We start from the raw sequence: 7,749 nt of genomic DNA, 5'->3' as shown, positions 1-7,749 counted from the left end.
AAAGGGCCAGCCTTGTCCCACTGTGTCACACTGAATATCCCTGAGAACTATGTTAAGAGTACACATGTCTGTGGAGTGCTCAGCCACTTGCACGTTAATTTCACGAGCAGGCTGTTCCGTTGATCGGACCAACTGGAACCCTCGACGTCATAAGCGATGGAGTGCCAACAATCTATCATATATATGTGAATTATCTATCTATCTCTCTGTTTATTTATCTATCCGTCTATTTATCTATCTATCTATCTATCTATCTATCTATCTATCTATATCTATATCTGTATCCATTTATCTACCTATCTATCTATCTATATCTATCTATTTATATCTGTCTATTTATCTATCTATATTTATATCTATCTATCTATCTGTTCCATCTCGGCCTTTTGGCTAAGATCAAAGTGTAGTATCTGTTCTTATCAGCTTAATATCTGATACGGTCCCTATTTAGGGCCATCAATATTAAACTGATTTTTAGAACAAGGCGAAGTGTTAGAGGCTTGCTCCACCTTTGCCACGGGTTGGCCTGGTATTGCAGTGCTTCCAGGATTCAGCCCATTTGCCACCCAACCTTCCAACCCATGCCAGTATAGAAAACGGACGTTAAACTATGATGATGATGATGATGATGATGATAGTAATGTTTTTTTTTTATATTTAGTTATAACGGTTTCAAACTTTGCCATAAGAGCAGCAATTTTGCAGGAGGTACTTTCCAATAGGAGTTTATATTTTGTTATTACAAATGAATAGTGTTGAGACATATGTGTGTGTGTGTGTGTGTGTGTGTGTGTGTGTGTGCGTGCGTGTTTGTGTGTGTGCTTGTTTGTGTGTGTGTGTGTGTGTGTGCATATACACACATGTAGAAAGAAACTGAAAGAAGCCCATTGTCAATATGCATATATTATGTGCATATATGTGTGTGTATGTGTGCATGTGTGTGTCCTTGTATCTGTGTTTGTTCCCCCATCACTGCTTGACACCAAGTTACGGGGACGTAAACACACCACTGGTGTTTATGTGTCTAACATAGCAGTCTGGCAAAAGAGAATAATAGAATAAGTACCAGGTTGCTTCATTCAACTAAAATCTTTCGAAGCATTGCTCCAGCATTGCCACAGTCTAATGACTGAAACAAGTAAAAGATAAAAAGATAAACAAAGGATATATACATACATACATATATATATATATATATATATATATATATATATATATATATATATGGTTGTTGACAATGTTTTCTGCTTTGTAAAGGTAATTTGCCCAATGCTTTGGCTGATCTAATGGTGTCTCTGCATTCAAAAATAAATGTTCATTTCATTTGTACCTATATATGGATATATCTATGCATATTAGTTAACAAGTTCATTTGTCAACCACATAGACTTGGGTTCAGTCCCTCTGCAAGGCACATTGGATAAGTGTCAGCTAGTGTGTGAATGATCATATTCAATGCTTGTCTCTGAGTAAAATGATGTTGATGTTGGTCATTCCTTGTTGCTCTGTCTTTTGGAGGCTTCTAAAGAAAAAAAAAAACACTTGATTTGTGACAGGAAAAGATTGGTAGCTGAGAGGGCATTTCTTTGTAAAATTCTGCCTCAAATAATACCCATCTAACCCATGCTAGCATAGAAAATGGATGCAAAATGAATAAATGTATATTTATATTTGTCTCTGTCTGTATACGTATCTATATTTAGGTTTACCTCAGTTTAAAAAAAAAAAAAAGAAAAACCTATGTTATTTATGTTGTGTATGTTTTATGATCTGTAAATTGTTCAAGAAATAAAGATCGATAAAGATAAGTATCAGATTAGAAATCAATATTGTGATCAACCAAAGTTTTGAAGCCTTACCCCTTCATGGCTGCAGCCAGAAGGTTGAAAATAAGTAGCGGATAAATAAATACCATATCATTGTTGTCAGCATCATGATCATGATTATGATGATGATCATCATCATCGCTGTCGTTGTTGTCATTGTGGTCCTCATCATCATCACCATCATAGTCATCATCGTCATCATCATCATCGTCATTTAACATCTACTTTTTATGCTTGAATGGGTTGGACAGTTTGACAAGAGCTGACAAGCCAGAGGACTGTGCCAAACTGTTTTGCCTGTCTTGGCATGATTTCTACAGCTGGATGCCCTTCCTAACACCAACCACTTGGTGAACCACAGAGTGAATTGGGTGCATTTTTGTGGTACTAGCACCAGTGACATTACCAAGTCACTTGCAAGACAGAGTCCACTTGAATAGCAGAAGTAGTATTGAGGAAGGAGATGTTGTGTCATTTGATGAGAGGTTAAGAGAATAATACAGGTATAGATATATAGGTGTTTCACTTCAGAAGAGATATAACGATATGCCAGGTGGAAATAAAGAGCAAGAAAGAGAGACTTAGAAAGAGACATAGAAATGAAAATGCAAGAGAGATGGTGGTGATATATTTGGATGTTTGTGTGTGTTGAAATCATTGCTCCAGCATGACCATGTGCTCAGGAAACTTATTTCATAATCAGAGTTTATGCCTCATTCTCCCTGCATTGATACTGTTAGCTGGTTCTTTGAATATAGCTACAGGTGGACAAGTACCTTGTGAGTGGAATTTTGTTGAGAGAAACGGGGAGAAGTTCACCATATATCTATCAATCCATCTATCTATCTATCTATCTATCTATCTATCTATCTATCTATCTATCTATCTATCCATCTATCTATCTATCCATCTATCTATCCATCTATCTAACCATCTACCAACCTACCTAGCTACCTACCTACCTACATACATACATATATATATATATATATATATATATATATATATATATATATATATAATCATAAATATATAGGGATTGACAGTAACCTGCTTCTCCAACATACTGAGAATTCAGAAATAGCAGTCAAAGAACTACTGATTTCAAAACTACAAATTATTACTCCAGATTGATAGCGATATTTTTGATACACACAGAACAAAAAACAATAGAGAAGAGTAAAAAACACTTGCCTTTTAGTTAATTTAGTACAATTGTTTCACAGTGAAACAATGTGAAACAATTGTACTAAATTAACTAAAAGGCAAGTGTTTTTTACTCTTCTCTATTGTTTTTTGTTCTGTGTGTATCAAAAATATCGCTATCAATCTGGAGTAATAATTTGTAGTTTTGAAATCAGTAGTTCTTTGACTGCTATTTCTGAATTCTCAGTATGTTGGAGAAGCAGGTTACTGTCAATCCCTATATATTTATGATTATAAATTATTTACCGAAGAAGGTTTTTTTCATACTGAGCTACCCGGCAGAAATTGTTAATTATTAATTTTATTACTAATTGATGATTCCCTGCCCTGCATATCTATATATATATATATATAGATAGATAGATAGATAAATATGTTGGTACGTAGGCTGGCAGGTAGGTAGGTAGATAGATTGGTAAGTAAGTAGGTATGTATGTATGTATGTATGTATGTTATCAATCAGTTTCAATTCTGTATTTCTTGTCCATAGAGAAAGAGCCGGACTCTAACATAGATTCAAGGCTCCTTCATTGGAACTTTTATCAACATCATCTAAGTATTTGTGCATATGTGTGTGTGTGCAGTATTTGGTGTTAGTGTATGCGCAGATTTGTATGTTTGTTTTATGGATGCGTTTTTATGTCTAGACGCATGCATATGTATTTATGTGCTAAATTTTTGGAAAGTTTTACATATCTTTACAGTTCCATTGATGGCTTGAATCTGTAGTCTTCTAAGCAGCCTTTTTCTTTCAGGTTTTGAGAACCCTAATTTTTCCAGGTTTTTGTTGAGGCAGTTTGTTACATATCCCAATGCCCCAACAATCACGGGTATGAATCTGAACTTGTAGTCTGGGTGGAGTATCTGTAAATTTCTCAGTAGCTCGGCGTAGTTGTTCTCTTTTTCTCTAATCTTTAGTGGGATGTTGACATCCGCAGGACAGCTGATTTCTACTACTGTACAGAGTTTCGCTTCTCTGTCCCAGATTACTGTATCCGGTCTATTATGTCTGCACCTTATTGAGGTTTTTATTGGGACATTCCACCAATACTCTTTCATATTGTGAGTGGTAATGACCTCTACCTCATTATGGGTTTTCATCTCCTTAGCCTCAGGGTTATCCTGTCGGCGGATTTCATTGTACAGTGTCTTGGCCACAACATCATGTCTCATGGGTAGGTAATACCGTGATGACATTTTTGGACAGCTGCTAATGATGTGGGTGATATCTTCGATACTGATTCCACAGAGTCTGCATCGATTATTACATTGTGGTGCTTTGCCCGCCTCTCTGTCCCGTTTGTTTATTAGGAATTTGGTTGCTATTTCTTGTTCTTGAATAGCAAAGGCATACCCTTCAAAGTGAGAGTTGGTGACCCGATTGTTTGTCCACGATAGACTGCTCTGGTTGTCTGTATGCATGCATGTATGTATGTATGCATGTATATATGTATACATGTATGTATACATGTATGTATGTGGGTAGACAGACAGACAGACAGACAGACAGAAAGATAGATAGATAGATAGATAGATAGATAGATAGATAGAGATACACACATTTATATATGCCTTTTTGACATATGCATACTAACTGGAAAAAAATATCACCATCATGAAATGGTGTCATTTGCCTGCAATTCTCTGAGAAAGCATGCTCAGGCATTAAGTTGTTTGTCATTTGAAGGACAAGGGAAAACAATACCTCAGTAGGGGTAAAAAAATGAGGGTTAGCAACAGGAAGAGCATCTTGCACTAGAAAAACATACATCAGCAAATTTGGTCTGACCCAAATAAGCAGGAAAACTGGATATTAGAATGTTGGGTGGTGAGGATGATGTGGGTGATATCGATGATGCTGATGGTGATGATTATTATATACACAAGTGGTTTGTATGTAAATCTACCTTTTGTCTAAGTGTTTGTTTGTATGTATGCGTGTATGTATATGCACAAACATACATTTGTTAGTGTATCCATACACTAACACACACACACAAATATATATGTATACACACATACAATCCATATATTTATGTATATGTATGTATATGCACATACAATCCATACATACATATACAATCATGTGAACCCACCAATGGATATGTAGGTAGCAGATCATATGACGTGGTCAGTTTGAAGGACATCTTAAAAGGTGAACTTTCAATAATGGTCAAACATGAACATACATGTTCCAGTGAGTGTATATGAAGTATCATATGACTAGCTGAGATGTGTAATTTCAATTGTTTTATTTCTGTTTATTCAACATCTAGAACCCGATATTCAAGTTCGTTTTTTTTTTTTTTTTGCCTTCACCCTCAATAGAATCCCACTGTGTACACACAATCACACTTTCTTTCTTTCTTACTTCCTTTGTTTCTTTCTTTTTTCCTTTCCTTTTTCTCTCAGTTCCACTCTCTCTTTCACTCTCTCGTTTTCCTTTCTATCTCTTTCTCTCCCTTTCTATTTTCCTCCTTCTCTCTTACTGAACCCAATCCATCTAAAGTTTGTTCTTCTCCCATTGTGCCCTTTTATAGTCTTTCTTTTTCTTTTCATTTCATTCTCTTTCTCTCTATCTCTCTCACTCACTCACTCTCACTCTCTCTCTCTCTTTCTCTTTGTTACACTCTCTCTTTCATACCCTCTTTTCCATCACTATATCTGACTGCCCATCTATTCAAGCCTCTCCATCTGCCTGCACACAAACACACAGATACACAAACACACACAAACACACACAAACACACACACACACACACACACACACACACAAACACACACATGCACACACACACACACACACATGCACACATATTTCAACAAATTTTGTTATTCCTACTACATCATACAGAAGTCCAAACAATAAAACCCCAACAGATTTTAATCTCTCATTCATGCATGTGACTCTGTGTGTGTGTGTGTTTGTGCGTATGTGTGTGTGTGTGTATGTGTGCTTATGTGTGTGTGTGTGTGTGTGTGTGTGTGTGTGTGTGTGTGTGTAGTGTGTGTGTGTGTGTAGTGTGAGCTAGTAGAGTCATTACAGCATCAGAAAGAAAAAAACATTGCCTGATAGCATTTGTTCCAGTGCCTTACATTCTGAGTTCCAATCCGACATAGGTCACCTTTGCTTTTCGTCCACTAAGGATTCATAAAATAATGTAACCACTCAAGCAATGGAGCCCACTTACCAACACACTTCATTCTTGTAGATCTTTTACCTACATTAGTAAGGATATATGTACCTAAGTATACGGTCTGTTTAGTCTTGTATTCTTTTACTTGTTTCAGACATTTGACTGTGGCCATGCTGGAGCACCACCTTTAGTCGAACAAATCGACCCCAGGACTTATTCTTTTTGCAAGCCTAGTACTTACTGTATTAATTAATCTCTTTTGCTGAACCACTAAGTTACGGGGATGTAAACACACCAACATTGGTTATCAAGTGATGGTGGGGAGGGGGGTACAAAGACAGACAACAAATACATGCACACATATATATATATATATATATATATATATGACGGGCTTCTTTCAGTTTCCATTGACCAAATCTACTCACAGGGCGTTGGTTGGCTTGAGGCTATAGTAGAAGACACTTGCCCAAGGCGCAATAATGGGATTGAACCCGGAAGCATGTGGTTGATAAGGAAGCTACTTACCACACAGCCACTCCTGCGTTTATGTTGATTATTATTACTTCCATGGTGCTAGTGTGGCTGTGTGGTAACAAGTCTGCTTCCAACCACATGGTTCTGGGTTCAGTCCCACTGTGTAGAACCTTGGACAAGTGTCTTCTACTATAACCTTGGGTTGACCAAAGCCTTGGGAGTGGAGTTGGTAGATGGAAACTGAAAGAAGCCAGTTATATGTGTGAGTGTGTGTATGTATGTGTGTGTGTGTGTGTGTGTGTGTGTGTGTGTGTGTGTGTGCACGTGTGCATATGTCTCTGTCACTCACCACCACCACCACCAGTCAACTGGTGCTGGTTTATTTACGTCCCTGCAACTCAGTGGTTTGTCAAAATCGACTCATAGTACCAGGCTTTAAAAAAATAAGCATTGGGGCCACAGTTTAATGACTGAAACCAGTAAAAGATAAAAAGATAGCAGATGATGGAAGATTCAGTACAATGACTGACATAATACCCATTAATATTTTAAGTTCAAATCTCAACATGAGAAACTTTTTCTTCCATCATTTCAGACTTGATAATAATATAAACTGACAAGGAAGGACTGTAGCCAACTGTTGTGGCCTCATATTCTTCTGAGAATTTTTCTCATTATTCAAAGGGCAATGGCAGTGAATTGGCAGATATGATAGAACATCAGGTAAAATGCCTTTCAGTGTTCCTTCTGGCCTTACACTCTGTCATGGTGAACTTTGACTTTAATCCTTCTCTCCCCACCCCACAACCAACACCATCATCATTTACTGTCTGTTTTCAAAGCTGGCCTGGGTTGGACAGTTTTGACCTGGAGTTGGCCAGCAGGAGAGCTGTCCAGACTCCAAATTGTCTGTTGTGACATGGTTTCTAGAACTGGATACCCTTCTTAATGCCAACTGCTTTATAGAGTGTGCTGGATTCTTTTTATGTGCCACCAACGTGGGTGCAGTTTCACAGCTCTGACACAAGTGCCTTTTATGAGGAACTGGCATCTGTAAAGACAAGCCTATATGTATAGATGACAGTAATTTAACTTAAATTGAC

At 37.2% G+C, this 7,749-nt stretch overlaps 1 non-coding gene across 1 annotated transcript; it reads left to right on the top strand.

Annotated features, from left to right (window-relative positions):
• Positions 1-370: 370 nt before the first annotated feature.
• Positions 371-564, top strand: LOC128248616 (U2 spliceosomal RNA). Its single transcript, XR_008264799.1, has one exon. It is a non-coding gene; the product is annotated as a U2 spliceosomal RNA (small nuclear RNA).
• The last annotated feature ends 7,185 nt before the right edge of the window (positions 565-7,749 follow it).

Source organism: Octopus bimaculoides, chromosome 8 (genome assembly GCF_046866305.1).
Source record: "Octopus bimaculoides isolate indiv1 chromosome 8, ASM4686630v1, whole genome shotgun sequence".
Taxonomy (NCBI): Eukaryota; Metazoa; Mollusca; class Cephalopoda; order Octopoda; family Octopodidae; genus Octopus; species Octopus bimaculoides.
The sequence above is the reverse complement of the archived record's forward strand: the minus strand, read 5'-3'. Positions and strand labels throughout refer to the sequence as shown.